We start from the raw sequence: 9,813 nt of genomic DNA on the forward strand, positions 1-9,813 counted from the left end.
GATGGACATCCCCAAATGGGGGCGGGGGAATCATCCATACCCTTCCCACATTGCAAAATCTATTGGTGTTTGCAATACACCGCCTTTGGAAATGTACATTTTAAAAGCTGCAGGTGTGTGTGTGTGTGTGTGTGTGTGTGTGTGTGTATGTGTGTGTGTGTGTGTGTTTTGCGTTCTAGTATTTCACTATGAGGGGGAAGGAGAAAATAGACTCATGAAGACAGCGCGGAGCAGCCGCCTCGAGTCTCCTCTGCCTGCCTGCGTCAGTCATCAGCTGCTGACGTCACGTGCAGATTCTCCTCTTTGGTGGGTCTGGTTCAATCTAGAAGAGGCTTCTGCTCAGAGACAGCGCTTTGTGTTCAGCGCAACCACTGAGCAGACGAGGCAGCCGAGATGGGCGCCACCCCAGGCTTGGGCTGGCCATCAGCAGAAGAGGCACAGACCGTACTGAGGGCCCCCGAGGGGCGTGCCAATCTGGACTGCCCCCTCCCCAAACACCCAACAGCCCATTGCAAACTCAGTGCACAGACTCTGGTGCGCGTGCCTTCCCCGCCCTTTCGCATCTGGCCACAGTACCAGAGCAGGCTATGGGTATAACTCGGATTAATTCTCGGTTTGTTGGCCAGATAGCCCCGGCTCTTCGAGTGACGCAAATAACAGATTCACGGCTCCCCCGCCTCTCTCCAGCTCTCGAGATCCCTTCCCCCTCCTCTTTCTTTCTCCTCTTCTTTTTCCTGCGCCCACGCATCCTGCTTGGTCTCCCACGGAATCAGCTAGCTACAGCTTCCCAGAGAGCAAGGATCTGAGTTACAGAGAGACAAGCAGACACAGTGCAGGGACAGATAAACCTGAAATTGACCTCTCGCGGGTAAAACACACACACACACACACACACACACACACACTGGCACAGGAAGCCTTTTGCCAATGACTAGCAGCTCTCTTTGGAGGTTCTCTGCTGGTGATGAGAATGCCTAGAGGGGAGGACCTGGACTTGCTTTTGTACTTTTTCTACTTGCCACTAAAGAAGGAACCCGCCCCTACAAATAGCAGGTTATTGGTGAATATGCAACTTTCCTTCCATATGAGGCAGAAGAAATTCAACAAAGGCTGCAGGTGCTGTCTCTAGCTACATTATCAGGCCTTTTTGAAGCCAGGAGGACCTTTACTCTTAAATACCAGCAGGTTTTTTTTCTCTTCTTCTTCTTAAAATAATGACCCACAAAAATGAGCTCAATGATGAGCATTATTTTCAAACCAGTCTGAATGGCTCTTATTTCATGACAATCTGTGTGTGTCTCAGAGTGTGTGCCTGAATGGGATTATTTCAGAAGAAATGCCACACCTCAGCATGACAAAGGGTTTCTTTGTCGTTGGAGATGTAAAGAATTCTTACATATTGGAAGATCTGCACAAATGACACACAGATTCTCCTCCTCAGGTGCACACAGCACTGGATCTTTCTGGAATGATCTCTGCCTTCAGAATGGGAAAAATTAGGAAGTCAGAGGCTACACACAGATATTTCAGGCATGAACCATTTCCTTTTGTAACCCTAATTATCAGCTTTTCTTTACTGCCCCTTTGTTGGATGCTGATAAACAATTATCCAGAGGTCACCAAGAGGATTTGGGCTACAAAGTCTGGAAAAGAAGGATCATGAGACTCAGGCTATTATATCCCTCCCCAGGCCCTCCTAACCTTTGTGGGTTGTCTCCCAAGCTTTCTGTTTAAGTTTAGACCCCTGCAGTACCTTCAGTTTTTGTCTGTGGCTTAAGCTTGCCTGCTTGAGAGGGACAGAGGACATTTGCTCCATTCGGAGGACACCCTCCGGCGGCCCATCAGCAGCTGTTTATTTTTAGCTCTCTGAAAGCATGCATGTATGTATGCATGTGAAAATGTTGCTGCAGTGGGCTGGTGTGCAGCCAGAGAAGCATCAATGAGAGAGAGGGCAGCAGTGGCCCTGGTTCTTGTAGTGGGGATGGCTTATTACATGGGGTTATCAAATGTGACCTGACTTGTACATTTCAGGCATGAAATGCAGGCAGTATTTCAATGAAGGGTTCTTGGATTAATAAAAATGTCCGGCTAAGTGTGTGTGTTAAAAGGCATATCGATGTGTTTTTAGACACAAGATATAAACAAAGATTGGGCTCATTCACAGAACTATAAGATTTCTATATACATAGCAAACACTGTATAGTGAAGATGCAATTTCGAATAGTGTTGTGTTCTCTATTCTCTCTGTTTGGTGGTGGTATGCCACCAGGCTTGATTTGAGATCACAGAAAACTCATTCGTGATTCCCAATACCTTTCAGGAAATCCTGACTAATACAGAGTTGGGGATGGCTGAAATGTTCTTAGGCCTGCCCATTACAACTTTGAAGGCTGCAGCTTAAAAGCAGAACTTAACTTGGGCCACCTGGTGGAGTCAGGGGCTCTGCTTTCTCTCCCAGAAGAGAGTGACTCCCTGCCTTGTTATCTTATGCTGCAGTCACACAAGACTGACTGGTTAGATTCCCTGAGCAGGAAACAACAGCGGACACCATTGCAGAGAGGCAGCTCTCTACAACCTGCACTTCTTCATGTTCTCTGTCCCTCAGTCAGGTTCTCTGGTTCATGCCTGGGTTGGATGGGTGACCTTGCCTTTCCCTGCTGTCTCATCATTCTTGGTTAAGGGCTCTGGTGCCCAATTCCCATCAAAGCAGTCAAACTAAGGACTCAGGGAATTAATAGACTGACATGGAACCTCTCCAAGATGAAAACCACGCTCTGCATTTTCAACCCATACCTGGGATCATGAGCATGACTCGGGCTCCATTTCCCTGATGCTCCTCACAGGAAACATGCCAGAGTAACTGTTTGTCATGTAGCCCTTGAGAAGAACTGACTCCCCTCTCTTTCAGGATCAGTGAAGTCAGAAAATATCCTGTCTGCGTCTATTCTCTCCTTTCCAAACACCAAGGAAAACTCCAGTAGGTAAAATACTGTGTATGGAACAAGAGAGAAAAATGCAGGTCTCAGGAGACCCAGGCAAGGATGACAGCTTTAAATACCATCTATACACTAGACACAGTAATGGGCACTTAAGCAGAAATGATGGCATTTAATCCTTACAGAAACACTATAGGTGTTATAGTATTTATACTTTCCTTATAGGATCATGGAGTAAACAAATCACTCCTAAACTATTAGTTATCATTTTTCTTATTTTGAAGTCAAGGAAATGGAGGTCAGAACATTTAATTGACTTGCCCAAAATCCTTATAGCTTCTGCAGCTTGAAACTGCACAAACTAGGGATCACATCCGACTCCCATCTGTGTATTGCCCATGTCACTCTAACATGCTTGCTCAATTTCAACTCTAGTCTAGTCTTCAGTATTCAAGTTCTAGATTCTATCATTTGGAGGTGGATGTGTGTGAGGCTTTCTCAGGAGTAACTGCATTCATAGAACTGATTTACCCCTACTAAGGAGATCTTTAGAATCAAGGATTGGCATCTTACTTCCCTATAGTCTGCAAGGCTCTTATGGGAGGGAAGAACCACTCCCACAGCAAAAATGGCTCTTGCTAGCTCAGTTTCAGCCCAGACTTCAAGGGTTGTCTGAAACAAAATGGATGGAGACATATTAAATTTCCCATCCCATGCAGACTCCTGTATTTATGTCTCTACACTGAAAGAAACAAGCCACTTGGGTGGTACCCAGGGAAGGTGGGAAAAGTCTTCCAAGAGAGCTGTCTTGGATAAAACCCTTGAGTTGACTAGTCATCCCCACTCTCCTTTTCTCCTTTAGAAACTGCTGTCCTTGATTATTTTTCTGATTCTGAAAAATTTAGAGACTGAGCTATTAGCCCAGTATGGGGCAGAGGGGATAAGCCACAGTATGCATAATATAAGCTATTTCACGATCCCCTTTCCTTGTTTAAATACATGTTTTCATTACTTAACCTGATCAAAAGGTATATTCAAGCCTTGGGAAACATTTCTTAGAAGCAAATGCATTTGAAGGTTTGCCGGTGAATGGTCTAAGGATCACTTGGATGCTGGGGGAAAATGACTGCAATTCCCTGCCTCCTGCCCTGCCTTTTTTCTTGTTACCAATAGTAATATACTCTTAGTTCTCTAGCCACATAAAGTATTTAGCATCATCCAACTCCAGAAGAGTTAAGACAGCATCTGCACACACCTCCACTGTCTAGAAGCAAGCTCCTCCCCACCCTAGCTAATTCTAACTACAAGGCTCCCTGAGAACCAGGCAGAGTTTCCCAAGACTTGCACACGTTGCAAAATGAGAAAATGAGGAGCAGAGGGGAATCCAGGAATATCTACAGTAGGTTTCACGGTGAAGATCTGAGGATCTAAGCAGAGATGAAGCCAGAGCAAGCATAAAGATAGGGAGCAGAGCTGAGGGGGTTGAGCTCAGGAAGCCAGCACACATTAGAGGCCAAATAGCAAGAGCTTCAGAAGCACAGACCACAGGAAGAGAAGAATGAGCCAAGGGATGCTTAGAGACAACTGTGGGGATTTAACTTGTGAAGGACAGTAGTCTATCTCCCAGAATTCAGGAGATAGAATCTCCTGAACTAATGGGGCTTTAGTGGGTAAGAATTAGCAGAACACTATACCTATAAGTAGTTATCATTGCCTCAGCTGTTGATCTAGTAAGCTTAATCTGATAGTCCAAGAATAGTGAATGTGGGTTGTGCTTCTGTGTTCTTATCCCATAGATCTATGCTGTGGAGCAGAGAGGAAGCACTGGCTAACATACCTGACATATGCTTGCACTTCTTGGCAAGTATCTATTGATTTTTTTAAAGCATCAATTGATTAATGAATTGGTTTTGAATTATGTCATTGAGAAGGGAGAGTCAGCTTACATAAAAAACCCTAGTATCTCATTAATAGTACTTGATGATAATTCTTTGTTGTTCTTAAATGTGGAGAGAAAGGGGAGGGAATACATTTATGTTTTGTTGAGTATTAAGGATAGAACCAGGGTCTCACACATACTATACAAGTTCTTTACCACTGAGCTATAGGCTCAGCTTTATTTTATTTTATTTTACTTTATTTTATTTTATTCTGAGACATGTCTTACTAAGTTACTTGGGCTGATCTTGAACTCATTCTGTTGCCCAGGTAGGTCTTGAAACAACAATCTTTGTGCCTCAGTTTCTCATGTAGTTGGGCTTATAGCAATGTGTCACTAAGGCTTAATTGATTTTTTTTAAAGAGAGAGAGAGAGAGAGAGAGAGAGAGAGAGAGAGAGAGAGAGAGAGACTAGAATGACATTTCCAACTCCTGATGTAGTCAATCTTCAGCATCAGCTCTGCTTTCCAGAATAGTGTAGAGCCCCACTAACATTTATAGCTATTCTGGGGTTCCCTGCAAGGGCTCAAGTCAAGAGGGACTGAACAGGGGCCAAACCTTGCTGTTTCCTAAGGTGGGTTTTCACTGGATTTCTGAGGCCACTACAAAGCACCCGAGACACTGTCACTTACCTCATCATCTGGTGGCCTGTAGTCTTGTGACCCATGAAGAAAAGCCTTGGGTCTCCAGGGGAAACATCTACAGTGAAGCCATCACAATGTGGTAGAATGAAATGCACATTTAATTGGAGAAAAAAATCTAGGGGATTCCATTCTGTATTGAGGGGTAATCCAATTCAGAACATCTTTCTCCCTCTCTTCCTCCCTGCCCCCATATTCTTAATCAGTCCCAACAGTCATGAGTAAAGCTCTTTCACTAGGTCTAACTGGGATTAAGGGATTTCTGGTCTTTCCATCTGGTTTCAATGACATCACACTCAGCTGTATTTTGGGTCTCTTCCCTGAGCATGGTGGCTCCAGCAGAGCATGTTCTGACTTCCTTTTGGAAGAGGGAGCTTTTCCTCTGGTTTTCCTGACCAAAGGGCTGAGTGTCAACTGAGTCTGGTGTGAAGAGGAGACAGAGGGAAAGAAAGTAATGGCAGCCATCTGGATATGATTCAAGGGGAGCTTGCCAGAGACAAAGCCATACCCCATGGGAGAAACACCTCAGAGAAAGAGCTGAGTGGGTGATAAATGGAGAAGAGATGGTGTCAGGAGGGGATCATTATGGCAAGGGTTAATAGAAAGATGAAGGTGAGCAGCAACATTGCAGAAAGCACGAGGCAAAGGATGACATGCGTCCTGGGTGTCTGAGAACTGCTCTGAAAACTCATCTGGTCTCCTCTTGGTCCTTGGTGCTCCTACAACAAGCGAGAGCAAAGGGACATGGTGTCAGCAATCCACATTCCATCACCCATAATCCCCTGCAGCATTTGGCTTTAGGCTAGCCTCCTCCCTCCATTCCTGGCATTGTTTAGACTTTCCTAGAAGTGAGAGGAATCCAATGGGGAAGTATATTCAAGGCTACAGTTGGACAAAAGGATGGGCATCCTTACCAGCAGGTGGCCAAACATGTCTTCACTCTCAACTGGCTAAAATCTGGAACTATTCATCAAGAAGCCCCATTTCTGGCAAAGTGGAGTTTGTGGTATTAGCAATTCAAACTGAAAACAACTGTTCCTCCCACCAGCAGCTAAAGGCTGGGGTGGGGGATGCATTATGGGCAAATATTTTTAGCTTAACCACTCTGTCTGGGTCAGTGATACCCAACCAACCACAGAGAAGGCACCACTGAAAAGCTGTCGTGCTAGCTCTATATTCTCATTATGACCCTATTATGGCATCATGACCAGTAGGGAAAGTGACACCTAATAAGAGGTCTTGAGCTGGAGGAAGGAGAGCTGAGTGTGATTTGGAGGCATGGCCTCACTGTATAGTTGAGACATACAGTCCATGAAACTAGAGACCAGCATCCAGCCCAAAGCAGGAGCAAAAAAGAACCCAATTACTTACCCATATCTCAAATCCCTGGAAAGAATTAGTGTAGACAGTCTGAGGTTCTCCTGGGTAGGTTGGAAATATTTACATCTTCACACTCATATGGCCAGGAGCACTGAAGCAATTGGCCCAAGATAGCTCCAAGGCCTTAGATAGCTCCTAAAGTTGGACTGGTAAGAGATTATCTCTAAGACAAGTGCCTCGTGTGCTTTCTAGCTCATATCCTTAATGGCAAGGCAGGTGAATGATAAAGCAATCTAACACAAAAAAGGAGAAACTCAGGAAAGACTCTGTATGTGCAACAAGAAGGTATTTACAATGTTTTTTTCTGTAATTAAAAAGCTCAACTTATTGGAGCTCAGAGCACTTATTGCTTAGTCAGAGAATGAGAACTCATATCCCATTACCCATGTTTTGTGGCTTATGATACTTCTAATTTCAGCTTCTAGGGATCCAAAGCCTATTTCTGGCCTCCACAGCTCCATACACACAGCTACAGAGATAACACACCCTAAACACATGCATACACACACAACACACACGTAAACGCATGCACGCATGCACCATTCTTTCTAAAAAAAAAAAAAAAAAAGCCAAACTTAGAACTCAGCCCCAACCAATACCAACCAGAAAGTTAAGACTTAAGCTAATGGCAGCATTCTGATCTATTTATTTATTTATTTATTTATTTATTTATTTATTTATTTATTGGTTTTATGAGACAGGGTTTCTCTGTATTGCCCATGCTGTCCTGGAACTCACTCTGTAGACTAGGGTGGCCTCGAACTTAGAAATCCGCCTGCCTCTGCCTCCCAAGTGCTGGGATTAAAGGCGTGCGCCACCACTGCCCAGCCAGCATTCTGATCTTGAGGCTGCCACTGACTTCCAAAAACAAACCCAGGAGAGAGTCCTCAGAAGTTCATTTTCTCAGCCTGCCCATGTACTGCCATCTGCCACACCACCCTCATAGACTTTTGCCTGTGATAAAACTGGTGTGAGCATGTCACCCAGGTTGGGAAAAGCCCATTCTTTGTCCTGGAAATTCTTCCTGGTCACCTGGTAGCTGCTTTGCCTTCCTCAATATGGGTATATAAAAAGTGAACTCAGTCATTTAATGAATTGTCTCGAGCTGATTTTTTTTTTCCTCAAAAGCAGAGTTGAAATGCTCTGGAACCCTGAAAGTTCATGGAGCAATCTGAGAGACAAGGTCCACCTTGGCAGAGGTGCTGAGGGCAAATTCCACTTCCAACCTCACATTCCTCCTTAGTTCGTGCTTCTCTTCCATTATGAATTCTAAGAGAATTCACAGTAGTAAGAATCTCAAAGGTGGATGTGCCATCTTTTATATTATTTTATTACATTATTTTTGTTTTATTATTTTATTATTTTAATTACATCTTTTATTGTATTTGTTTTATACAATGTTTGGTCTCAGTCACCTCCCATGTAAAACTCAGGTGTGGAGTTTTGGTAGTATTAAATAAACTTATGTCATCAAAACACAAGTTTTGCTGTATTGGTGCCCAGTAAACATCAGAATAAATTATGAAGGAGGCAGAAAAAATCAGACCAAAATGCTCAGGGCTTCAAATCAATACCCATGGGGCAGGGGAGTATGGCGGCAATAGAGTTTTACCATCGGGCCAGTAGAGGGCACTCCATAGTAAGATGGATTTTGTCTACATTTTCTTCAGTTCGTCATAGGACAAATCTTGGCTCATAGGCTTGTTCTCCACCAGAAATCTTCTGCTTAGAGAAAATTAGAGATTTAAGATCTCTGACCCAGGCATGTGTTGAGAAAACATGTGGGTTCTTGAATTTTAGAGACATGTTCAGTCCCCTGTCAAGGTTCAACTATTATACTGAGTGGAATGAAAAGAGAAGTTCCGCTAGAGATTCTCCTGGACTGAGACGTGCAGCTAGCACATCTCTGGCCCCTGGAGTGTGGCCAACACTGTCATTTCCTGCTTATCCTCATCCCACAAACACCTAGATTACTGCCACAAAAGCACATTAGTAACAAATTGCCACAAAGGTATCATAGAGTCTAAACATGCTTCTGCTTCCCAATAGATTTAGACCAAGGCGGCTGTAAAGCTCAGTGAGTAGCGACAAAGTGAAGGAATTGGCCACCCCTGCTTTGGGGAGCCTTTAAAGAGTAGACATGGATCTAACATGACTACCCAAAGCAGGACGGAGTCCCCTGAGGCTCTGAGACTAGCTTTTCACATTCGTTTCCTTGCTGAGATCAGTTGGTCCACCTACTCCAGCACAGCCATTTTCCTATACTTAGTTTCTAACAGTTAATCAGTTCACTAGTTAGATGCCCAAGAGATGAGGAGAGATCTTTCCCATCTCTCTTATAATTAACATTTGCTCACCGCCTGAGGTTGATTAACAGTAGCCTCATTTCTTTTAGGGTACCCAAGAGACTTGGCTCCACACCTACTTCCAGGATGATAAGTAGCTTAGAAGGGACTCTAAATAAGGCAGACATGCCATTCACGAAGGTTGAAAAGGTGACATGTGCAGTCTTTTCTGCTGGCATATCAAAAGTAGTGATAGCCACTGAGCACCTGCTAACTTCAGGACTATGCTAGACGCTGTATGCACCATGACATTCAAACCTTAGCCAACATAGGGGTTTTTAATACAATGTACTTTTTCAGTTGAAAAGGAGAAGTACAGAAAGGTCAAACTATTTGCTTAAAGTCAAACAGATACTACTTGTAGTACTGGTATTCTGAAATTGGAGCCCCGGCTGAGTTCTCTAGAACACACAACAATGGGGCATCCTTCCTTGCCTCTTAGGAAAGGTTTCCAAGGGCCGGAAGAAGCTGTGCAGGTGAGGCCACACTTGCTTAAGGTCACACAGAGAATGACAGAAGCATGTGATGCAGCCTATCTCAGAGGGATAGTTCACATCAAGATGAAGTGTTTTA

At 44.1% G+C, this 9,813-nt stretch overlaps 1 long non-coding RNA gene across 1 annotated transcript; it reads right to left on the reverse strand.

Annotated features, from left to right (window-relative positions):
• Positions 1 to 5,593: 5,593 nt before the first annotated feature.
• LOC116090528 lies at positions 5,594 to 6,880 on the reverse strand. Its single transcript, XR_004118716.1, has 2 exons — positions 6,430 to 6,880; positions 5,594 to 6,234 (listed from the first exon to the last, which is right to left on the reverse strand). It is a non-coding gene; the product is annotated as an uncharacterized LOC116090528 (long non-coding RNA).
• Positions 6,881 to 9,813: the final 2,933 nt, after the last annotated feature.

Source organism: Mastomys coucha, unplaced genomic scaffold (assembly GCF_008632895.1).
Source record: "Mastomys coucha isolate ucsf_1 unplaced genomic scaffold, UCSF_Mcou_1 pScaffold15, whole genome shotgun sequence".
NCBI lineage: Eukaryota > Metazoa > Chordata > Mammalia > Rodentia > Muridae > Mastomys > Mastomys coucha.